Genomic DNA, 26,722 nt, shown 5'->3' with positions numbered 1-26,722 from the left:
AGGTGGAACCTAAGGTGTTTGTTTGATTATGCTCGCAAAGATCATCGCGATCCTCTGCATACATATCCCTTAGAGGGAATCAGAGCATCTGTAGCTCGGGGTCTACGGGTGCTAAGGTTTCAATGGTTTTTTTTGTTTTATTTTGCTCGCCAAGGATCGACCTTGTGCCTACGTATTCTCAAAGGGATGTTGAGAAAGTCAGAGCAATCGTAGTTCCCACTTATGCTAGTGGAAGCAAAGGAAAATAGACAAATGTCGTCTAAATGCTAGATGTATCTAATCTATATCATCACATACATCTGTTTGTTTTTGTTTGAAAATCTTTTCATTATAAGCCCGGGGCCATGCCACTTAGGGTGCTTAGAATGATAAAGATGTTTTTGTTTAACTAGCCTTGTGGCAAAAGTTTCAATGAAGTCAGCCTTGTGACAAAAACTTTGATTAATCAGCCAGCCTTGTGGCAAAAGTTTCAATGAAGTCAGCCTTGTGACAAAAACTTTGATTAATCATCCAGTACGGTGGTAAAACAGTTTGATTGATTAGCCAGCCTTGTGGCAAAAAAGTTTGATTGATTGATTAGCCAGCCTTGTGGCAAAAAAGTTTGATTGATTAGCCAGCCTTGTGGCAAAAAAGTTTGATTGATTGTTTGTGATGATATATAAGAGATACTCCTAGCATAGAGATGAAAAATGTCTAATCTCCTAGGGTATTTGATTTGGATATTGGGGATGCTTATAAGAAGCCCGTGGGTCCTTGTACGAAGCCCAAGAGGAGGCTATCCAAGGGTCCTTGCATTGTAAGCCCAAGAGGAGGCTATGGGAGGGACAATCCAGGGTCCTTGCATTGTAAGCCCAAGAGGAGGCTATGGGAGGGTCACTCGTTTGTACAAAGCCCAAGGGGAGGCATGGTATAGTTGGTCTGAGCTCTTAGAGCGATTTCACCGGGAAACCATACTCTATGTCCTAACCTAAACTAGTGGAGATTCTTTGCACGAAGCCCAATAGGAGGCTATGGGGAACCTAGTGTTATACTAAGTTGAACAAGCACACATATCACACATATGAACAAACATGAACAAGTATGAACAAACATGAACAGGTATGAACAATTATATATATATGACAAAGTGTGTGTATATAATGGAGTTTATGAAGGAAATATACCTGTAAGCATGATCCATTTGTATACACAGGGGTTCGGGACTCACACTCGGGGAGAGGTCCACTTGAGTTTATTCAAAGCTATGTAAACAGGTTTTTACAAAAGGGCTTGGGACTTATACCTACATGGAGGCCCATGGTATTTTTGGGAAGATTTAAAGAAAACCTTCATTTTTGGTTTGTTATTCAAAGTTAAAAATCAAACTGATCGAGATATGTACAAAAGGCGCACAATGAAATACCTAATTTCATGTACTAGAGTGGGTATGTACAAAAGGGCTTGGGACTTATACCTACGTGGAGGCCCGTGTTTTATTTACAAAACATGGTTGATTGTTTATTTACAGGACGCGAGGTTTCGCTTTTGTAAAACTGTTTGAAAGTTTGTTTTGAAAGTTTATTCTGTTTGAAGAAAAACTGTACAAAAAAGAAAAGAAATGGGACTTACACTCTCTAATATTCGAGAGGCCCCTGTTTTATTTTCATAAAACAGGGTGGATGGTTTTAAAAAAAGAGTTGAAAGATTTGGCGTTAAAAACTGTGAAGGTTTTGGAAAAAGTTTTCTGTACAAAGAAAGACGAAAGGGACTTATACTCTCTAATATTCGAGAGGCCCCACATCGTTTTGAAAATCAATTGATCAATTAAAAAGATTTAATCAATAGTTTCAAAAAGAAATGGTTTATTGTTTTGAAAAGAATCGCGATCGCTCGTTTTAAAACGATTTGAATTTTGAAAGAAGTCAAATTAATCAAGATAAACAAAAAGATTGTCTTCAATTAACATTTAGATGATTAGGATTGCTTCAAAAAGTATTTACAAATGATTAACTTTGAAAATCAAATGAAAAATAATATTTAAAAGTATTAAAATTACTTAAAAGCAAGTCATTTTAAAACTATTAAAAAATGTATCAAATAAATATTTTTTGATGATTTTTTTTGATATTCTCAAAATATATATATTAAGTGAGAGGTATGCAAAAAATGAATAAAAAATGAGTTAATTTGGTTAGTTAAATAATTAATTGAAGTTTGTTAAAAAAAGAAAGAAAAATAGTTGTAAAAAAATGGTTTTGGTCCCTAGAGGTGTTGAACCCACGACCTCACGCTCACCACTCAAAAACATGACCAACTGGACCACGCGCGTGGTCTGTTTAGTATTTGCAACGAATCAATTATATTTTTGAATCAATTTCTAATTTCAGTTTCAAAATCTGGCGCCAAGAACACATACCCAATTCAAATTTGAAAATTCTGAAAACTGAATTGTTTGGATCGAGTGAATAGCCTATCTTGCTCGATTTTTCACCAGGAACATGATGGTATCATTTAATTGCATTTATTTTATCTCTAAGGCTATCAATTTTCTGATGAACACGAAGAACCCTAATTTTGAGTTTCAATCTGAAATCGTGTGTGTGCATGATAAGTTGCAATTGATTGAGGGTTAATGATCCATACATATGCAGAAACAAGATGGCATGGCAGTTTTTCATTTAGGATGCATGTATGATAGAGTTTGAAGTTCATGAGCACTTACCTCAAAAACGGCCAAACTGGAAATTGAAATCGTGCCTGGAGGTGTTACAGATGCTTTGTATCAATCTGGATAGCTTCAATGGACCTTATGTGATGTGTTTGAATGCCTGGAATGAACTGGAAACCTCTTGATCACCTTGTGGTACCCGAACTGCAGTTTAGCTCAAGTGAGGATCAAGCTAGTTGATTTTGATGTTTCAGATCATGTATGATGGTTGGAACAGTTCATGTGAAGTATATGGAGTGTGTTTAGATGATTAACTTGGACAGATATGGCCTGGTATGAGAATTGATATGTTAAGGCTCATTTTATGCAAATATGGTGGTTGAAGAGTGATTCTGAGATTTAGGGTGATTTGGGGTGTATGGATGGATCAAACACATCCCATATGATGTTTGTGGTTTGTGGGAAGCATCACTTTGGTCAGAACTTGCAAGAGATGGAGGTTGAGTTTTCTACCTCACTTTGAAACACATGACTTGTAATTCAAGAAAGAAGAGAGAAAACCTATAATTGTGAGGTTTTGGTGTGATTTGCAATGAAGTTTGGACCTCTATTTATAGGCCAAGGTTTCTGAATACAAAGCTTTGCAAGTTGATCAAGAATTGGTGATTTGGCATTTGAAGATAAAATGGAATCTTTACATTTAATGCACATGGTTAAAAGTTACTAAACCATGGTTAAATCCCAAGCTTCCTATCCTCTTCCATTCTGATCTCATATCAGAAAATATCTCTTTAATTATTGCCTCTTTGCATCATTGCTTGGATTATAGGTCATGTAGTCTTGAAACTTAGTGAAAAATGGTGAAAATTCAAATGAAAATGATCACTAAATGCATAATTCAAAACCATACCTACACTCCATATTTTTTCATGCTCTTTGACATTTTGGAAAGCTCATATTACACACTTCAAAAGCCTAGTTGAAAGTTTCTTCAAGTCTCTTAAGGAAATGGGTGAAAAAGTTCCATGAACTTTGAAGAAAATGAAGTTTTAAGTGAAGTTTTCAAAAAGTACCAACTTTGAAGCTCCATATCTCTTAAATGGTTGATCTTATGGAAAAAATTTATATGTGTCAAAGTTGTTTATTGGATCAAAATCTACAACTTTCATGTTGGAAGTTTTTTTCAGTTTGTAGGTGAAATTTTGAGTTATTCCCCTCCAAAGTTTGGAAAAAACCATTGAAAAACACTTAGAAATTTTTCTAAGTATGAAAAGTCAAACTTTTGACTTTTGATTCTTGATTGATTTTCTTGATTTTTCTTGATCAAATGACTTCATACTTCATATATTGATGATTCAAAACTTCAAAAGTCATGGTTGACCAAAATTCCCCAAAAGTCAATGGTGATCTTGTACAGTTGACTTTTTCAGACGAATCGCGTTTCTTGAGATTTCAAGTGAAACAGGCTATCCTCATCAAATGAATAGTATGAATGGATCATATTGAAGCATTAGAGGATATTGAGCCATGGTTTGAGTTGTGACACCATGTCCTGATTAAAAAGTCAGTTGCTCAGTGAATTAGGTCAAAAACCCTAATTGTCGACCTGATGAAATTGATGCCTGTAGGTCTTGAATTGAGATGTAATTTCCATTGTATATTGTCATAGGGATTATTTGAGGATGATTGAAACCTTTGATTGACTTCCTGGGGATTTTTAGGGTTTCCCAAATGTGATCCCTGATTTCAGTCCCTGATAGTTCAAAACCCTGATCTGAGGATTTGTCTGATCAATCTTTGTATAGGAGATGTTATGAGCCAATGGATTAGGTCAAAATGATGCACTTGAGGTCTTGAGGTCATGTCCCAAGTCATTAGGTCAAATCCTGAGCAAAAGTCAGGAGTATGCTGTCTTCAGTCAAAACCCTAATTCAGTCGATTCAAAGCTGTTGAGTTTGTTGAAATGAATCTCTGAGGACCAAATGTTGATTATTGATGAAGATGATTCATTTGAAATGAAGGGAGAACAAAACCCTAATTAATTGTTACTTGTACTGATGAGTGATTTCTTGATTAAACCCTGCTGAGTCACAAGTAGCAAACACAAGCTATGCAATTTGTTAGAGATGCAAATGATGCATATGCAAATGATATGAGGTGGTATCTTAGGTCAAAAATTGGGGTATGACAGATGCCCCTATTTAAGTTTCTTCAACCTGAGATATGAAGATTGAAAATCTTCGTTTTGATAGGGTGGAAGAGACTTAAATATCAGAAGACGCAAATTTTGGACCTAAGATACCAAAATTGCGAATGATGCAAGGATATCTTTACCGAGGGATATCAAAACTGACTCCGCTGGGGAAAAGAGATTGGGAAGGATGTCTCAATCCGTTTTAGGAAGAGAATCCGTTTTTTCGGGAAAGCAAGTGTATGCTTCACCGGGGAATGATAGCTTTGTAAGAAAAGCTTACCTATCGGCATTATCGACTATCAGCATGGGGATAGACTTGTTTAATAATGCGAAGGTGAAAGGTATGAAACGGTGTTACCGACTACCAGCATGGTGATAGACTTGACAAGGTAAAAAGAGTTTCAAAGGTTTGGTCAATATTACCGACTATCAGCATTGTGATAGACATGTTTAATAATATAACCAGAACAAAAGGTTACCGACTACCAGCCTTGTGATAGTGGTTTTGAAGACATGATCAATTATCAGCCGAGTGATAAAATGATTCTGGAGACTTTGTTAGGGAAATTACTGGTTATTCAGCCTTGTGAATAGTAATAAGACCCTGATCGTCAAATGATCTTCATGATTGATTTCCTTGAGAGGAAAAGAAAACTTTCGGAAGAGACCTGAGCTGCTCAGATGATGAGGCTATTGCTTATTGTCTGTTTTTCACGACTCTATTTGGAGAATCGGAATTTGAATCTTTGGTAAAGACAAAGTTCTAACCATGAATGAATTGGAAAGAAATAGTCAAACAAGACTTTGCACCCATGAGGAATGAACTCAACTGGGGATCTCCTCCTTTGTTTTGAAAGGAGAAACTAAAGCAACCTTCTTCCACGAGGAATGATCTCAGTGGGGAACTGGAAAAAGAAGATGTTCTTTTCTGCTTATGGGTGACAACCTACTTGGAGAGATGACACGCCCATACTTGTTTCTTTTCTTCTTTTTTCCTTCTTTTTTTCTTTTTTTCTTTTTTTTTTTTTTGAGGATAAATATATCCTAAACAAGTGATTTTAAAGCAAACATTGAAAAATGCAAGAATGCATAAATGATGCAAATATGTATGAATGATGAATGTCATGAATGTAGCATGCATGCTGACGATACTGACAGACAAAGAAGTATATACTGGAGATGGACCAACGTCGCAATACAACCAGATACTTGGCAAATGTTCTTCAATACGGTGTAGATAACACGGGTGATGAATGGTGTTGCTTGTTTTAAACTTCTCTGGGGAAGATAAGCATTTTTACTGGGATGGAAGAGCTTCTTCACTGGAGATGGAAAATCTTTGTCACTGGGGATAAAAGACCTTCTTTACTGGGGATAGAAGAGCTTCTTCACTGGGGATAGAAGAGCTTTTCCTATCATAATCTTTGATTCATCCTATGGAGATAGCTGTTGATATTCCTTCGGTTGTTCAACACTCAAAGGAAAGTTTCGCTTTTATTTTGAAAAAGAAAAGTGAAGTAAATTCATTTAAAACTTTTTTCTTTTTTCAAAAGTGAATAACACAATTAAAGCGTCATTTTGCAAGCTGAAAGAAATTAAAGATTGCAAACAAATGGGCACAAGGCTCAAATTTATTTAATAGGATGGTAATCAGCTAAAGGCATGATTCCATAGAGTATTTACAAAAGTTGGAGATGGTAATTATGCGGAAAAGGCTACATTGAAAGCAATAACCACTATTCCCTTAACAACTTTGAGTTCCAACTGTGCTTGTTGCTTCAGATTGGCGATGATTTGATTGAAGATCCTTTGATGAAAAAGACTCCTCAGGTGACGAAGTACGGACTGATGCAGTTACTTTGTCATAAATCCCTAATTTTTGCCTAGATTGCCCTTTCAGGTTTTCAATCTACCAGGATGAATTCTTTTCTGTTTATTGTCTCTAATTTTTGCCTGGATTGCCCTTTCGGGTTTTCAGTCCACCGAGACGCTCATTTTTGCCTAAGTCGCCCTTTGCGGGTTTTCAACTTACCGAGCTGTTCTTTTGTATTTTTTAGACAAAGTATTTCTTGACTGCATCAACATTCACAGGATATGGGAGTTCATCACCATCCATGGTTGCAAGAGTCATGGCGCCGCCAGAAAATGTTCTTTGGACAACATACGGGCCTTCGTAATTAGGAGACCATTTGCCCCTAGAATCTGGTTGAAAAGACAAGATCTTTTTAAGCACGAGGTCGCCTTCTCGAAATTCACGAGGTCGAACCTTTTTGTTGAAGGCTTGTTTCATCCTTGCTTGGTATAACTGTCCATGGCATAGAGCAGTCATACGTTTTTCTTCGATTAAGTTCAACTGATCGTATCTGCTTTGACACCATTCAGCCTCTGATAACTTAGTCTCCATGAGGACTCTCATTGATGGGATTTCAACTTCTACGGGGAGCACAGCTTCCATGCCGTATACTAGAGAAAAGGGAGTTGCCCCTGTTGAAGTACGCACTGAAGTACGGTACCCATGTAAAGCAAATGGCAGCATTTCATGCCAGTCTTTGTAAGTGACGACCATTTTCTGGACGATCTTCTTAATGTTTTTGTTGGCAGCTTCGACGGCGCCGTTCATTTTTGGCCTGTAAGGAGAAGAGTTATGATGCTCAATCTTGAATTCCTCACACAGTTCTTTCATCATTTTGTTATTCAAGTTTGAACCATTGTCAGTAATGATCTTGCTGGGAATACCATATCGGCAAATGATGTTATTCTTGATAAACCTCACAACCACTTGTCTTGTAACATTGGCGTAAGATGCTGCTTCGACCCATTTGGTGAAGTAATCAATTGCTACCAAGATGAAACGATGACCGTTTGAAGCTTTTGGTTCGATCATTCCAATCATATCGATACCCCACATGGAGAAAGGCCACGGAGATGAGAGAATGTTGAGTAGAGTCGGCGGTACATGGATCTTATCTGCGTAGATCTGGCACTTGTGACATCTCTTCACGTGTTTGTAACAGTCAGATTCCATTGTCAACCAATAGTATCCTGCTCTTAAGATCTTTTTGGACATTGCATGCCCATTTGAATGAGTTCCAAAGGACCCTTCATGCACTTCATGCATTAACATGTCTGCTTCGTGTCTATCCACGCATCTGAGCAAAACCATGTCGAAATTTCTTTTGTATAGCACGTCTCCGTTCAGGAAGAAACTGCCAGAAAGTCTCCTTAGAGTCTTCTTGTCTTTGTTTGATGCCCCAAGCGGGTACTCTTGAGTTTGAAGGAAGCGTTTGATGTCGTGGAACCACGGTTTATCATCGATGACTGCTTCAGTTGCAAACACATAGGCGGGCCTTTCAAGGCGTGTAATTCTGACTTTAGGCATATCGTTCCAATGATTGACTTTGAACATGGAAGATAGAGTAGCCAAGGCGTCTGCCATTCGATTCTGATCTCGAGGTATATGATGCAATTCAACCTTGTTGAAGAAAGTCAACAGACGTCTTGCATAATCTCTGTAAGGGATCAAGCCAGGGTGGAAAGTTTCCCATTTGTCTTTGATTTGGTTGATCACAAGGGCTGAATCTCCATATATGTCTAGGATTTTGATCCTTAAGTCAATGGCTTCTTCGAGACCCATGATACAAGCTTCATATTCTGCGATGTTGTTGGTGCACTCAAATAACAATCTGGCGGAGAACGGGATATGAGTACCCTTGGGAGTGATGATGATTGCCCCAATTCCATTGCCAAAAGCGTTTACTGCTCCATCAAAAATTAGGCCCCATCTTGATCCAGGCTCAGGACCTTCTTCTGGTAACGGTTCGTCACAATCTTTCATCTTCAAGTACAAGACATCTTCATCAGGAAAGTCCAACTTGAGAGATTGATATTCATTAATTGGTTGATGCGCCAAATGATCGGCGAGAATGCTTCCTTTAACCGCTTTTTGAGCATGGTACTCAATGTCATATTCGGATAACAGCATTTGCCATCGGGCAATCCTTCCTGTTAAGGCAGGCTTTTCAAAGACATACTTGATCGGATCCATTTTGGAGATTAACCAAGTAGTATTGTTGATCATGTATTGGCGGAGACGTTTTGAAGCCCAAGCCAAAGCACAACATGTTTTTTCGAGCATGGAGTAACGAGACTCACAGTCTGTGAATTTCTTACTCAGGTAATAGATGGCATGCTCCTTCTTACCAGTTTCATCTTGTTGCCCAAGCATACAACCCATGGATTCTTCTAACACAGTAAGGTACATGATTAATGGTCTTCCTTCAACTGGAGGAATCAATATTGGTGGTTCTAACAGGTACTCTTTGATACTGTCGAACGCTTTCTGGCAATCTTCAGTCCATACAACCCCTTGATCTTTGCGGAGAAGCTTGAAAATCGGCCCACAAGTAGCAGTCATTTGAGAGATAAATCTGGAGATATAGTTCAATCGTCCAAGAAATCCTCTTACTTGCTTTTCAGTTTTTGGTGCAGGCATCTCTTGAATAGCTCTGACTTTGTCGGGATCTACTTCAATACCTCTTTGGCTGACAATGAAACCCAAGAGTTTTACAGATCTAACCCCAAAAGTACATTTGTTAGGATTCAAGCGAAGCTGATATTTCCTTAGTCGTTGAAACAACTTCAAAAGGTATTCAATATGTTCTTCTTCTGTGCTGGACTTGGCTATCATGTCGTCCACATAAACTTCAATTTCTTTATGCATCATGTCATGAAAGAGAGTAGTCATTGCTCTTTGGTAAGTTGCGCCTGCATTCTTTAATCCAAACGGCATCACTTTATAGCAAAAAGTACCCCATGGGGTGATGAAAGATGTCTTCTCCATGTCTTCAGGAGCCATCTTGATCTGATTATAACCGGAGAACCCGTCCATAAAGGAAAAGACGTTGAACTTAGCGGTGTTATCGACCAGCATGTCGATATGTGGTAATGGAAAATCATCTTTTGGACTGGCTTTGTTCAAGTCACGGTAGTCAACACACATTCTGACTTTGCCATCTTTCTTTGGAACTGGCACTATGTTGGCTAACCATTGAGGATACTCAGAGGTGACAAGAAAACCTGCGTCGAGTTGCTTTTGAACTTCCACTTTGATCTTATTAGCCATATCAGGGTGAGTCCTTCGCAATTTCTGCTTAACCGGCGGACATTCTGGCTTCAATGGCAAGTAATGCTGAACAATATTGGTATCCAACCCAGGCATGTCTTGGTAGGACCAGGCAAACACGTCAACATATTCTTTGAGAAGGTCTGTCAACTTACTCTTGACATCAGCATCAAGCAGCGATCCAACGGTCACTTCTTTTTTGTCTTCTTCAGAACCCAAGTTGATCTTTTCTAAAGGCTCTTTGTGAGGCAGAATGGCTCTTTCCTCGTGCTTAAGTAATCGAGAGATCTCGTCCGGGATCTCCTCTTCTTCCTCTTCTTCGGCTTCGAACACAGGAAACTCAAAGTTGGGAGAGGGCATAGGGTTATTGCATTCAATGGGTTTATCAATAGTTAATCTGCACATGTGATTTATATCTATTTCAGAAAATTTATGAATGCAAGAGTGTATGCAGATTTTTTTGAAAAGTTTTTTTTTTATTTTGGTTTTTTAGGATTACCATTTCCAGAAAAAGCAAAAATAAAAAACACATAATGTAGGGAATTCAAAATGACACTTTATTTATGATTCATTTTTGAAACAAAGCCCTAAACACAAACTCATTTGTCTTGGGCGGGACAAAGAGGGAAACTTTTAAAACAAAGCCCTATACACAAAGTTATTTGGGCGGAACATTTAAAAGCAAAGCCCTATAAAACATCTCTCTGCTTTGGGCAAGGCAGGAGGTCAAAATAACAACGAAGTGATTACTTTGAGCGGCGAACAACATTCGGAACGTCGACAGCTTTCCAGTAGCAACGAACTCCTCTGTGTATTATGTATTCAGGAAAATTCTCCCCAGAGTGATCTTCAGTATTGACATTGACCGCTGGTCGAGCAGGATTTGAAGGTCCTGGTTTGTCAACCTTGTTCTTTGTAGAGTTGAAACGGTCTTCTTCTACTTCTTGAAGAGCATAAGATGAGTCACAATCTTCAGAATTTTCAGGATGTATTTCCCAGTCTTCAGGATGAAGAGACTCATTGTCAGCAACACTTTCTGAGTCAGCTGCGGGATCATCTTCCCCTTCATCTTCAAAAATGGCATTTATGTGATAATAACCATCTTCAGGATTATCAATCTTGGCAGATGCGTTGAAGCCGAAATCTTCAGTAACTTCAGGCTGCTGAGAAAATTGAGAGCATTGGTAAGCCTCTTCTGGTTGACTATTATATTCAAAGGAATCTCCCCATCCAGTTGGTTGGATATCCTCAATCGCAATCTTGTAACTTTCAGGTGCAGTGTATTTCACCATGTAATCAAATTTTCCACTTGGTTGTCCCAAGGTGTCCCAGATTTCTGCAGGAACAGGTTCAGTTTCATTGCCTTTGGGTTTCTCCGAAGGAGGATATGGTTCTTCCTGAGATATGTATCCCGAGTCATTGAGATAACATTTCCATTCTTCTTCAGGATCAGGTAGACCTTCTTCGACGCATTCTTCAATAAGGACATTAACCTCTTGAGGAATTGGGTTAAGGAATCCTCCACTAATGAATGTTTCTTTGATCGGTCGAAGGGTTTCATCCTTCTTGGTGCAGTTTGAGAATGTTGGTGAACATCCGAGACCTGCTCTAGTTTCATTCTTGGTCGGAATCACAACTTGCCCCCAGCCAGTGGTAGTTCCATCTTTCACTACTTTTACCGCCTCTTTGTAAGAAGAGATCGATGCTTTCTTCTTGGAAGATTCGTCTTCTAAAGAGAGACCTTGGAACTGAGTTCCTTCCACATCATCAGCACCAATGAAAGAGAAATTGGATAAATGGCTCACCATCAAGGCTTGTTCTCCATTTATTGTTACCAATTTTCCATTTGTTACAAACTTTAACTTTTGATGGAGCGTAGAAGTTACTGCCCCTGCTTCATGGATCCATGGTCGTCCTAACAGGCAGCTATAAGCAGCTTGAATGTCCATGACCTGGAAGGTGATTTGAAATGTATGTGGACCAATTGTCATGGGAAGGTTAACTTCGCCGATAACAGATTTTCGCGATCCATCAAATGCTTTGACTACCACACCACTGAACTTCATAGGCATTCCTTGATAAGACAAACGAGCAAGAGTCGTCTTCGGCATCACATTCAAGGAAGATCCGGTGTCTACCAACACATTGGACAAAGAGTCTGACTGACAGTTCATAGAAATGTGTAAAGCAAGATTGTGATTTCTACCCTCCTCGGGGAGTTCTTCATCACAAAAGCTTAAATTGTTGCAAGCTGTTATGTTGGCTATTATCCCATCAAAGTGATCAACAGTCACATCATGATCTACAAAAGCCTGATCCAAAACTCTCATAAGGGCTTCCTTGTGGGCTTCAGAATTCAACAGCAATGAAAGTATTGAGATCTTTGAAGGAGTCTGCATAAGCTGATCCACAATCTTGTATTCACTTCTTTTGATAAGTTTCAAAATTTCATCAAAGTTAGGATTGACATTGGTTCCACTGGATTGACCAACATCAGTGTTTGTATTACTGACAGGAGTTTCCACAGGATTTCCTGCTGGTGTACTGATAGAATTTTGTCCGGTCGCAGGAGCAACAGGTTGCTTCGGAGGTAATGGAGTATACACACGTCCACTTCTTGTTACTCGACTCACATCAGCGATGTTCACGACAGATGAAAGAGTAGGTAAAGGAACTTCTTGTCCATTCTTTATCATTGTGGCATTGTAATTGTATGGAACTGCCTTGTCAGAGTCATAGGGAACAGGTCCAGGTAGACAAATGATCAAAGGAGCACCAGGAACCTTCGGCTTGTTATAAGTAACTTCCATGCGCTCAGGCATGTTGAAATGAGGAACGATGACGTTAACTGTAGGCATTTCCGAGTTGATATCTGAGACTAAAAGCTCATGCGGATAGCATCCTATCATGTTAACTTCATTTTCATTCCTATTTCTGTAGATCTGAATAGTACCATTATCCAACAGTACTTGGAGATCTCTTCTCACAATCGTACATCCATGAGAATCTACACAACATATGCTACAGGAACCATAGTGATGCTGGCGAAAATTCTGCCCTCGACAGAGAGTGGCGTGCATTTGTACCAAATCGGCTCTTGAGAAGTTGATATTATAGACTCGATATGGACCAGGACATCCATACACCATGTTTACAACATGCCCTCCATGATTGGGCAGCGGATTTGCTTGCACATTTGGATTCAAATTTCTGAAAGAGAGGAGATTAGATCTTACCAACCTCTGAACTTCATGTTTCAAAGCTATGCAATGCTCAAGATCATGGCCAGGCGCTCCTTGATGATAAGGGCATGAGACCTCGGCTTTGTACCACCATGGGAGTTTCTCAGGTACTGGTGGTGGTGCTTTAGTCTGAACAAGACCTCTTTCAATCAAAGCAGGGTACAATTCTGTGTAGGTCATCGGAATCGGATCAAACTGTGGAGCTCTTTGTACACGATTCTGATTATTGTTAAACTGCTGAGCCTGTTGTCGAGGCTGTTGTTGTTGAAACTGCGGAGTAAATCCCGGATTCGGTGTTGTATTAACATTAACGGCTGGTGCGATAGCAGCTACCTGTTGTTGACGATTGACATTTCCTCTTGGATTTCCTTGGGATACCATGTCAACACTTTGTTCTTTCTTCTTTGGGAAACCACTTCCAAACTTTTTGGTTCCGCTTGAAGATCCACCTTCTTTAGTTAGACGTCCGGTTCGGACTCCTTCTTCTAGACGCATCCCCATGTTTACCATTTCGGTGAAATCACTTGGAGCACTAGCAATCATGCGTTCAGAGTAAAACGGACTGAGAGTATTCAAGAAGATCTTTGTCATCTCTTTTTCTTTTAACGGTGGATTAATCTGAGCAGCAGTTTCTCTCCATCGTTGGGCATACTCTTTGAAAGTTTCATGGTCTTTCTGAGCCATGGATCGAAGCTGATCTCTGTCCGGAGCCATATCCGAGTTATACTTGTATTGTCGGACAAAGGCCTCACCTAGGTCGTTGAATGTTCGAATATTAGTGCTATCCAAGCCTGTGTACCACTTCAGTGCGGCACCAGTCAAACTGTCTTGAAAGTAATGGATAAGCAACTGATGATTATCTGCATAAGTAGACATCTTCCTGGCATACATCACAAGATGACTTTGTGGGCAAGAACTTCCTTTGTATTTCTCAAAGTCTGGGACCTTGAACTTGGCTGGTATTTGTACACTGGGAACCAAACATAGCTCCTGGGCATTCTTTCCAAACAAATCTTTTCCCCGAATAGCTTTGACTTCCAGCTGAATCTTGTTGAACTGCTCTTGGAGATCTCCTACAAGATTACGCTGATTTGTGCTATCACCTTGATCATGATAAATCTCATTGCCATCATAAGGAACAGTGTGGACCGTAGGAGTCGGAACTGTCATAGTGGGCTGAGAAAGTGCCATAGTGACTTGAGAAAAAGTTACCCCCTGATTTGGAGTAAACTGTGAACTTTGTGCAGCAGGCGCTTCAGTTGTAGCTGTTTGAACCCTAGAGAAATTATGGCGAAATCCTGTACCAAAGCTGAAAGGCGTGCCCCAACCTTCTGGCATGGAGAAAGATGGAATACCGAATGCAACTGTAGAAACTGGAGTAGTGACTTCAGATGTTACCGTTGCTCGACTGTTGGGTGGCGGCGGCTGATTTTGTGCGGTCATTAAGGAGTCAACCAGAGTAGTGAGACTTTCCAACTTTTCCTGAAGGGTGGTCACCGTACCACGAAGCTCAATATTCTCTTGTTCAGAGTGTTCCATTACTCTTCTTCTGTTTGAACGAGTATTGTATCTGTGATCTGATTGCGAGCGTGGTCGAGACACTTTGAGACGCGACAGCTTGACGATCTATTGGAGAAAGATCCAAAAGATAAGACTCTATACAACAGACTCGATATGCAGAATGATGCATGCAAAAAGAAATTTATGATTTTTCCAAACATTTTAAAGATTATTTCCTTTGCAAACATTTGAACACAAACTATTCTTTATTCATTCATTTTTTATTACAATAATGGGAAATGTTACAACATTGGAGCGTAGCTCCTTACAGAATCAAATGATACATGAAATTTTAAATAAATCCTAAGCATCTTCATCAGACGAAGAACCAAATGCATTGTGCAACTTGAGCTTCATGATTTCTTTCCCATAGCGAGCTTTCAACTCGGCCTTTTCAGCTCTCAGCTTGTCAACCACATTCTTCCAATTGTCAGGTATCGGAGCGTTGCTTGTTGAGCCTTCAAGCTTTTTCTTGCTCTCTTTGATGTATCTTCTGATTGCGGCATCTTTCCGACGGATCTTCTCATCTTTGTTCATGAGCCATCCATCCTGATAATAGAGAGTTTCTTCGTGTTCTTTCACTTGTTTCTTCAACTTTCTATTTTCCACATCAGTTCTTCGAAACTTTTCTTTCCAAGCGTCTTTCTCTATCCTCATCTTGGTCAAAGTGTCTTGGTATTCCTCCATAGTGGGAATGTTGGGTCGTTGAGGCACCACAGGGAACATGGGTTTTTCATAATCATAAGGCATTTGAAACTCCCTTGCTCTTTTCCTTACCCAACAGGTGTAGGCGCTCGTAGCGATACAGTTCTTTGTCTCACCTTTTTCTTTCCATCGGATGTCGTACCAGGCTTTCACCATTTTTGTTTTCAACCCCTGAGGATCATTTCCTTCCTGATAAAAGTAACTTTCCACTGTAGGTCCAATGGGTTTAGTTGAATTTGCATACCCGAGTTGTCGTCGGGCTAGGACTGGATTGTAGTTAATTCCTCCTTGTGTACCAATGAGGGGTACGTTGGCGAATTCTCCACAGCTTTCAATGGTTTCTGTACCGCAGCGAGCCAAGGTATACCACTGAATATCATTATTAGTAAGAGACATAAGTCTTTGAGACCATCGCAAACCTTCCCGGTTTTCCGTGAAAATGGGAGACTTAGGTAAGTGTGAAACAATCCATTTAAACAACAGAGGTGCACAACATACAATAATTCCACCACCTTGGTGATTCCTATGATGGACGGAGAAATACATGTCACCAAGCAGAGTCGGAACGGGATTTCCATTCAAAAAGACCTTTATGGCATTGATATCAACAAAGTCGTCGATATTGGGAAACAAAACCAACCCATAGATGAGCAAGGCTAGTACAGCTTCAAAAGCTATCATGCTACCAGTCTCGATGAAGTCAAAGGCTTTCTTTATTAGAAACTGTGAAGGCAAACCTGGAAGGTTTCCTTTGGTAGTCCAATTACTCTCTACTTCAGATTTCTTCAAGTGAGTTCCTGTTGCAATGACTGGTGACTTAGGAATGGCTTCCAAACCATTGAAAGGTATTTTGTCAGACACAGGAATACCCAAAAGATTGGCATATTCTTCCAAGGTTGGTACCAACTGATAGTCTGGAAAGGTAAAACACCGGTAGACGGGGTCATAAAACTGAACCAGAGTTTTGAGAAGCCCTTCATCAACATGAGTGTTCAAAATAGGCAAAAGCTTTCCATGGCTTTTCCTAAAATCAGAGGGATCTTGTACAAAAGATGCTAACTCTTTCAGTCTTTCCACATTAGGCTCTTTGAAACCGTACCTCTTGGTATACCTTTTTTCCATAACTTAACCCTATAATGTTTGCAAAGAAAATTCTCTAATTGTTTGGAAAAATCATGTTTTTATGGAAAAAGATTTTTTTATTTTTTATGGATGTATGAATGCGTGGATGCATGGATGCCACATATTCAAACATGGTAAAGCAAACATGGTAGTTCAAACATGGTAACACATACATGGTAATACAGACATGGCAACACAAACATGGTACACACAGGTTCAAAGGTCCAGCGTCACGAGCATGAGGTCAGAGAACCAAAAATGGGATAGTTCTAGTTAATCACCTGCACAACATGTTCTACTGATACGTCAGAGTCTACATTTTTCTTTCGGATATTACCGGCTTTCCACAATTAAACTCATGAGCCAGTAATATTCTCAAGAAAAACTCGTCTGAGTGTGGTTCTCCGCATGACAACTAATCCAAGTCTTCACCTGAATAGTTTCTGCACCACAACCTAATAAGGCCAGGATGGGTTGGGGTTCTACGGTCTCTCAGCTTCTACAGTTCAATGAAAGCAACAATGTCTTCGCAATTAACTCGCTAAACATATATTACAAACAAGGAACCTCCACTGAGCGGAAGGATTCTCACGTGCGCCTGCACATGACTATACCCTCCACCTAATTTCTTATGTGTACTTAATCCGGGTTAGGATTTGTCCATAATGTATCACTTGTAACAGAATCCACACAAGTAACAGAACCAAAGAACCAAACAATAACATAATAAAAATAAAACAAATAGAAATAACCCTTTCTTTGGAAACAATAAAAAGATGGTCCCCAGTGAAGTCGCCATTTTTCTGTCGCGGGGAAAAATCGTTGTCTTTTTTGGATGAGACACCTGATGCCTTCTTTGGGCTCGAGTGCTCAAAAAATGATTTTTCTTTTGTACGGACCAAACTTTTTATTGTTTCCAAAAGAGGAAAAGGAAAAAAGTTGCAATAACCTTAAAAGTGGGGGAGAGATCTTGGGTAAGAGGGTTGGTTATACGAAGGGAAGGTATTAGCACCCAACGTATCTATAGTACTCTATAGGTTTCTTTGTTTTATTTATTCCATTCTTGAGAGGTTCTTGTGAAATAGGTGGGACCTAAGGTGTTTGTTTGATTATGCTCGCAAAGATCATCGCGATCCTCTGCATACATATCCCTTAGAGGGAATCAGAGCATCTGTAGCTCGGGGTCTACGGGTGCTAAGGTTTCAATGGTTTTTTTTGTTTTATTTTGCTCGCCAAGGATCGACCTTGTGCCTACGTATTCTCAAAGGGATGTTGAGAAAGTCAGAGCAATCGTAGTTCCCACTTATGCTAGTGGAAGCAAAGGAAAATAGACAAATGTCGTCTAAATGCTAGATGTATCTAATCTATATCATCACATACATCTGTTTGTTTTTGTTTGAAAATCTTTTCATTATAAGCCCGGGGCCATGCCACTTAGGGTGCTTAGAATGATAAAGATGTTTTTGTTTAACCAGCCTTGTGGCAAAAGTTTCAATGAAGTCAGCCTTGTGACAAAAACTTTGATTAATCAGCCAGCCTTGTGGCAAAAGTTTCAATGAAGTCAGCCTTGTGACAAAAACTTTGATTAATCATCCAGTACGGTGGTAAAACAGTTTGATTGATTAGCCAGCCTTGTGGCAAAAAAGTTTGATTGATTGATTAGCCAGCCTTGTGGCAAAAAAGTTTGATTGATTAGCCAGCCTTGTGGCAAAAAAGTTTGATTGATTGTTTGTGATGATATATAAGAGATACTCCTAGCATAGAGATGAAAAATGTCTAATCTCCTAGGGTATTTGATTTGGATATTGGGGATGCTTATAAGAAGCCCGTGGGTCCTTGTACGAAGCCCAAGAGGAGGCTATCCAAGGGTCCTTGCATTGTAAGCCCAAGAGGAGGCTATGGGAGGGACAATCCAGGGTCCTTGCATTGTAAGCCCAAGAGGAGGCTATGGGAGGGTCACTCGTTTGTACAAAGCCCAAGGGGAGGCATGGTATAGTTGGTCTGAGCTCTTAGAGCGATTTCACCGGGAAACCATACTCTATGTCCTAACCTAAACTAGTGGAGATTCTTTGCACGAAGCCCAATAGGAGGCTATGGGGAACCTAGTGTTATACTAAGTTGAACAAGCACACATATCACACATATGAACAAACATGAACAAGTATGAACAAACATGAACAGGTATGAACAATTATATATATATGACAAAGTGTGTGTATATAATGGAGTTTATGAAGGAAATATACCTGTAAGCATGATCCATTTGTATACACAGGGGTTCGGGACTCACACTCGGGGAGAGGTCCACTTGAGTTTATTCAAAGCTATGTAAACAGGTTTTTACAAAAGGGCTTGGGACTTATACCTACATGGAGGCCCATGGTATTTTTGGGAAGATTTAAAGAAAACCTTCATTTTTGGTTTGTTATTCAAAGTTAAAAATCAAACTGATCGAGATATGTACAAAAGGCGCACAATGAAATACCTAATTTCATGTACTAGAGTGGGTATGTACAAAAGGGCTTGGGACTTATACCTACGTGGAGGCCCGTGTTTTATTTACAAAACATGGTTGATTGTTTATTTACAGGACGCGAGGTTTCGCTTTTGTAAAACTGTTTGAAAGTTTGTTTTGAAAGTTTATTCTGTTTGAAGAAAAACTGTACAAAAAAGAAAAGAAATGGGACTTACACTCTCTAATATTCGAGAGGCCCCTGTTTTATTTTCATAAAACAGGGTGGATGGTTTTAAAAAAAGAGTTGAAAGATTTGGCGTTAAAAACTGTGAAGGTTTTGGAAAAAGTTTTCTGTACAAAGAAAGACGAAAGGGACTTATACTCTCTAATATTCGAGAGGCCCCACATCGTTTTGAAAATCAATTGATCAATTAAAAAGATTTAATCAATAGTTTCAAAAAGAAATGGTTTATTGTTTTGAAAAGAATCGCGATCGCTCGTTTTAAAACGATTTGAATTTTGAAAGAAGTCAAATTAATCAAGATAAACAAAAAGATTGTCTTCAATTAACATTTAGATGATTAGGGTTTGCTTCAAAAAGTATTTACAAATGATTAACTTTGAAAATCAAATGAAAAATAATATTTAAAAGTATTAAAATTACTTAAAAGCAAGTCATTTTAAAACTATTAAAAAATGTATCAAATAAATATTTTTTGATGATTTTTTTTGATATTCTCAAAATATATATATTAAGTGAGAGGTATGCAAAAAATGAATAAAAAATGAGTTAATTTGGTTAGTTAAATAATTAATTGAAGTTTGTTAAAAAAAGAAAGAAAAATAGTTGTAAAAAAATGGTTTTGGTCCCTAGAGGTGTTGAACCCACGACCTCACGCTCACCACTCAAAAACATGACCAACTGGACCACGCGCGTGGTCTGTTTAGTATTTGCAACGAATCAATTATATTTTTGAATCAATTTCTAATTTCAGTTTCAAAATCTGGCGCCAAGAACACATACCCAATTCAAATTTGAAAATTCTGAAAACTGAATTGTTTGGATCGAGTGAATAGCCTATCTTGCTCGATTTTTCACCAGGAACATGATGGTATCATTTAATTGCATTTATTTTATCTCTAAGGCTATCAATTTTCTGATGAACACGAAGAACCCTAATTTTGAGTTTCAATCTGAAATCGTGTGTGTGCATGATAAGTTGCAATTGATTGAGGGTTAATGATCCATACATATGCAGAAACAAGATGGCATGGCAGTTTTTCATTTAGGATGCATGTATGATAGAGTTTGAAGTTCATGAGCACTTACCTCAAAAACGGCCAAACTGGAAATTGAAATCGTGCCTGGAGGTGTTACAGATGCTTTGTATCAATCTGGATAGCTTCAATGGACCTTATGTGATGTGTTTGAATGCCTGGAATGAACTGGAAACCTCTTGATCACCTTGTGGTACCCGAACTGCAGTTTAGCTCAAGTGAGGATCAAGCTAGTTGATTTTGATGTTTCAGATCATGTATGATGGTTGGAACAGTTCATGTGAAGTATATGGAGTGTGTTTAGATGATTAACTTGGACAGATATGGCCTGGTATGAGAATTGATATGTTAAGGCTCATTTTATGCAAATATGGTGGTTGAAGAGTGATTCTGAGATTTAGGGTGATTTGGGGTGTATGGATGGATCAAACACATCCCATATGATGTTTGTGGTTTGTGGGAAGCATCACTTTGGTCAGAACTTGCAAGAGATGGAGGTTGAGTTTTCTACCTCACTTTGAAACACATGACTTGTAATTCAAGAAAGAAGAGAGAAAACCTATAATTGTGAGGTTTTGGTGTGATTTGCAATGAAGTTTGGACCTCTATTTATAGGCCAAGGTTTCTGAATACAAAGCTTTGCAAGTTGATCAAGAATTGGTGATTTGGCATTTGAAGATAAAATGGAATCTTTACATTTAATGCACATGGTTAAAAGTTACTAAACCATGGTTAAATCCCAAGCTTCCTATCCTCTTCCATTCTGATCTCATATCAGAAAATATCTCTTCAATTATTGCCTCTTTGCATCATTGCTTGGATTATAGGTCATGTAGTCTTGAAACTTAGTGAAAAATGGTGAAAATTCAAATGAAAATGATCACTAAATGCATAATTCAAAACCATACCTACACTCCATATTTTTTCATGCTCTTTGACATTTTGGAAAGCTCATATTACACACTTCAAAAGCCTAGTTGAAAGTTTCTTCAAGTCTCTTAAGGAAATGGGTGAAAAAGTTCCATGAACTTTGAAGAAAATGAAGTTTTAAGTGAAGTTTTCAAAAAGTACCAACTTTGAAGCTCCATATCTCTTAAATGGTTGATCTTATGGAAAAAATTTATATGTGTCAAAGTTGTTTATTGGATCAAAATCTACAACTTTCATGTTGGAAGTTTTTTTCAGTTTGTAGGTGAAATTTTGAGTTATTCCCCTCCAAAGTTTGGAAAAAACCATTGAAAAACACTTAGAAATTTTTCTAAGTATGAAAAGTCAAACTTTTGACTTTTGATTCTTGATTGATTTTCTTGATTTTTCTTGATCAAATGACTTCATACTTCATATATTGATGATTCAAAACTTCAAAAGTCATGGTTGACCAAAATTCCCCAAAAGTCAATGGTGATCTTGTACAGTTGACTTTTTCAGACGAATCGCGTTTCTTGAGATTTCAAGTGAAACAGGCTATCCTCATCAAATGAATAGTATGAATGGATCATATTGAAGCATTAGAGGATATTGAGCCATGGTTTGAGTTGTGACACCATGTCCTGATTAAAAAGTCAGTTGCTCAGTGAATTAGGTCAAAAACCCTAATTGTCGACCTGATGAAATTGATGCCTGTAGGTCTTGAATTGAGATGTAATTTCCATTGTATATTGTCATAGGGATTATTTGAGGATGATTGAAACCTTTGATTGACTTCCTGGGGATTTTTAGGGTTTCCCAAATGTGATCCCTGATTTCAGTCCCTGATAGTTCAAAACCCTGATCTGAGGATTTGTCTGATCAATCTTTGTATAGGAGATGTTATGAGCCAATGGATTAGGTCAAAATGATGCACTTGAGGTCTTGAGGTCATGTCCCAAGTCATTAGGTCAAATCCTGAGCAAAAGTCAGGAGTATGCTGTCTTCAGTCAAAACCCTAATTCAGTCGATTCAAAGCTGTTGAGTTTGTTGAAATGAATCTCTGAGGACCAAATGTTGATTATTGATGAAGATGATTCATTTGAAATGAAGGGAGAACAAAACCCTAATTGATTGTTACTTGTACTGATGAGTGATTTCTTGATTAAACCCTGCTGAGTCACAAGTAGCAAACACAAGCTATGCAATTTGTTAGAGATGCAAATGATGCATATGCAAATGATATGAGGTGGTATCTTAGGTCAAAAATTGGGGTATGACACTTCAGTGTATTTGTACTATTACTGATGGTATCAACTGTCAATCAAGAAACAATATCATAATGTAACTATATTTATCATCTTTCCTATTGTAAGTTATACAAATTAAAAACAAATAAGGAACTGCTTTATTGAATATAGTTATCATCTTTCCTAGAATATGTTAGACAAAACTAGGAGTTCATTTATTCCCCTTAATCTATGAATATTAGCCTTAAATATTGTAACAAATTTGTATTTATTGAAAATGAATGGAAAAGAATGAAACGAAAGTTGCTGACATGGTATCAGAACTTAATTTTTATTCTCCTTGAACGACTCGTCACTTCCAGAGTCGATTTCCCAAAAGTTTTGGAGATTGTTTTAATTTTTAACTTTTCGTTTTGTTGAAGAAATAATTTCTTTCGATGGATGGCTAATTTTCTCTCTGCTTGTCGTTTCTCATTCTGTGTGCTTGAATATCGAGATTGGATCATATTCTACTTTGGTTGATTCTCTCGTTGTTGGTTGGGGTATTGGGCACATATACGCTTCCTTTTCCTCTCTCTTTGTTATGACTTGGATTTCTCGAATGTTTGATAAAATGGTTCAATTAAACTTGTGAAATCTTGTTATTTGGGACTTGTTAAGCATCACCCCATTTGTTTGCTCTTGAAATTCCCTCTTTCGATTCATGTCCATGTTCGTTTCGAAATCGTTTTTTATAATTAAAGCATGAACTGCTTGATTTTCTATGTTGTCTATTGATTTTTGTCTTTACGATTCTCGATTTTTAAAACTCTTGAAATTCCCTCTTTCGATTCATGTCCATGTTCGTTTCGAAATCGTTTTTTATAATTAAAGCATGAACTGCTTGATTTTCTATGTTGTCTATTGATTTTTGTCTTTACGATTCTCGATTTTTAAAACGATAGATAATTTGTTTTGTCACTTAAATCACATGTTATAAAAAATGTCAGAAGTGGGATTTGAACCCACGCCCTCTCACGAAGACCAGAACTTGAGTCTGGCGCCTTAGACCACTCGGCCATCCTGACTTGAATGTTAATTTATCGAACTATGTTAATATATCACTAAACACTAATTTCGTAAGAATGAATCAACATGCATGAAAATATTTTGTATCTACATTGTTTACTTAGTAGTGATTATGTGACATTTTATCTCTATATTACAAATTTGATATTTAATAGTTGAACTTACACATGGTAATAAGATTTTACCTTAACTCCACTACTATCACCTTTTATTTTTCCATTTTTAGAAATATGTACTGACCTCTTAAGTTTTTGTCCTAAAGTAACTGAGTTATGTACTCTTACCAAAATATTTTTTTGAATAAAACATGTTTATTCAATTTCATTAATAAGAATATTTTGGATACATGTAGGATTACTAATCAAAATTTGAAAACTATGTTGAAATTTTCCTAGTCTTGTAAGAGAATATGGTAACTCGTAGGCATGCTTCATAAGAAACTCTACCTTAGTGTTTTCTGCATAAATTATTCATAAGACAATGATAACTATAGAAATAATACCAAAGTCAATATTTTCTTTTTTTCTTATGAGACCGTTCAACAGCCCTTATGGAATATAATTCAAATCCAAGCATACCCAAATGCATTTATTAATTCTATTTTAATGTTGATAACAAACTCAGAACTTTATCACATGTCTACATCATTGAGACTAGCTATTTATTCATTTTTTCCCACACACAATGACCTAAATCGTTTGGAATACACATACCGTTTCATAGTCAATGATAATTTGGCGAAAAAGGATGAATTAATATATAATTATAGATGACCCGACGCCTAGTTTTTGAACTAAACAGTCGATGTATCTACTTAAATCAAATTTGGTGCGTCACTAGCTTGTTGTGCCAAATTTTATCCTTCGAGGAAGTTAATCGCATAATTATAAAATTAGTAGCTTAAGTCCAAAACTCAGTTCTAAAATATGTTATTTTACAGCTCTAAATATATTTTCAACGAGAGAATAAATTATAGAAAATTATCTTTGTCAAGTTGTTACAACACATAGGACACCATAAATATATTGTTGTTTTGTATGATTTTCTCTATGTAGAAATACTCGTATTGTGTTTGAAATGTGATTTAGTTGGTCATGATATAAATGTTCTTTGAGGATATAGAGTTGAAGATATTGTAATCAATAATAATTTGAAACAATAAATTAGGTATATAAATATGACAAAAATAATTTAGGAGTAAAATGATAAGAACTTCAACAACAAATCCTAAGAATACTACTACTGATTGTTAGTCTAGCCATATCCTAAAAGGTATTATACAAATAATAGAATTTTCTTAAAATGATAGAAGAAAAAGAATGAGTTTATCTATATTTTAATGCGAGATTCTTGTGGGAACACATGATATTACTTGAAAAAATAACTTTTCAATCGACATCTCTATCAACTATAAAGTATGTTGTGTATTCCCCATTATAATAAGGAAACAAGAAAACAATGAAGAAACAAATGTTATCTTAAATGAATCTTTCTTTCCTTCAGTGTATTTGTACTATTACTGATGGTATCAACTGTCAATCAAGAAACAATATCATAATGTAACTATATTTATCATCTTTCCTATTGTAAGTTATACAAATTAAAAACAAATAAGGAACTGCTTTATTGAATATAGTTATCATCTTTCCTAGAATATGTTAGACAAAACTAGGAGTTCATTTATTCCCCTTAATCTATGAATATTAGCCTTAAATATTGTAACAAATTTGTATTTATTGAAAATGAATGGAAAAGAATGAAACGAAAGTTGCTGACATGGTATCAGAACTTAATTTTTATTCTCCTTGAACGACTCGTCACTTCCAGAGTCGATTTCCCAAAAGTTTTGGAGATTGTTTTAATTTTTAACTTTTCGTTTTGTTGAAGAAATAATTTCTTTCGATGGATGGCTAATTTTCTCTCTGCTTGTCGTTTCTCATTCTGTGTGCTTGAATATCGAGATTGGATCATATTCTACTTTGGTTGATTCTCTCGTTGTTGGTTGGGGTATTGGGCACATATACGCTTCCTTTTCCTCTCTCTTTGTTATGACTTGGATTTCTCGAATGTTTGATAAAATGGTTCAATTAAACTTGTGAAATCTTGTTATTTGGGACTTGTTAAGCATCACCCCATTTGTTTGCTCTTGAAATTCCCTCTTTCGATTCATGTCCATGTTCGTTTCGAAATCGTTTTTTATAATTAAAGCATGAACTGCTTGATTTTCTATGTTGTCTATTGATTTTTGTCTTTACGATTCTCGATTTTTAAAACTCTTGAAATTCCCTCTTTCGATTCATGTCCATGTTCGTTTCGAAATCGTTTTTTATAATTAAAGCATGAACTGCTTGATTTTCTATGTTGTCTATTGATTTTTGTCTTTACGATTCTCGATTTTTAAAACGATAGATAATTTGTTTTGTCACTTAAATCACATGTTATAAAAAATGTCAGAAGTGGGATTTGAACCCACGCCCTCTCACGAAGACCAGAACTTGAGTCTGGCGCCTTAGACCACTCGGCCATCCTGACTTGAATGTTAATTTATCGAACTATGTTAATATATCACTAAACACTAATTTCGTAAGAATGAATCAACATGCATGAAAATATTTTGTATCTACATTGTTTACTTAGTAGTGATTATGTGACATTTTATCTCTATATTACAAATTTGATATTTAATAGTTGAACTTACACATGGTAATAAGATTTTACCTTAACTCCACTACTATCACCTTTTATTTTTCCATTTTTAGAAATATGTACTGACCTCTTAAGTTTTTGTCCTAAAGTAACTGAGTTATGTACTCTTACCAAAATATTTTTTTGAATAAAACATGTTTATTCAATTTCATTAATAAGAATATTTTGGATACATGTAGGATTACTAATCAAAATTTGAAAACTATGTTGAAATTTTCCTAGTCTTGTAAGAGAATATGGTAACTCGTAGGCATGCTTCATAAGAAACTCTACCTTAGTGTTTTCTGCATAAATTATTCATAAGACAATGATAACTATAGAAATAATACCAAAGTCAATATTTTCTTTTTTTCTTATGAGACCGTTCAACAGCCCTTATGGAATATAATTCAAATCCAAGCATACCCAAATGCATTTATTAATTCTATTTTAATGTTGATAACAAACTCAGAACTTTATCACATGTC

The 26,722-nt window shown here is 37.2% G+C and overlaps 2 non-coding genes across 2 annotated transcripts; both read right to left on the bottom strand.

Moving 5' to 3' along the window:
- Positions 1-23,464: 23,464 nt before the first annotated feature.
- On the bottom strand, positions 23,465-23,548 carry TRNAL-CAA (transfer RNA leucine (anticodon CAA)). The gene has a single exon. It is a non-coding gene; the product is annotated as a tRNA-Leu (tRNA).
- A 2,449-nt stretch (positions 23,549-25,997) lies between these two features.
- On the bottom strand, positions 25,998-26,081 carry TRNAL-CAA (transfer RNA leucine (anticodon CAA)). Its single transcript has one exon. It is a non-coding gene; the product is annotated as a tRNA-Leu (tRNA).
- Between the last annotated feature and the right edge of the window lie 641 nt (positions 26,082-26,722).

Source organism: Vicia villosa, linkage group LG5 (genome assembly GCF_029867415.1).
Source record: "Vicia villosa cultivar HV-30 ecotype Madison, WI linkage group LG5, Vvil1.0, whole genome shotgun sequence".
Lineage (NCBI taxonomy): Eukaryota > Viridiplantae > Streptophyta > Magnoliopsida > Fabales > Fabaceae > Vicia > Vicia villosa.
This window is presented reverse-complemented; position numbering and strand designations above follow the sequence as displayed.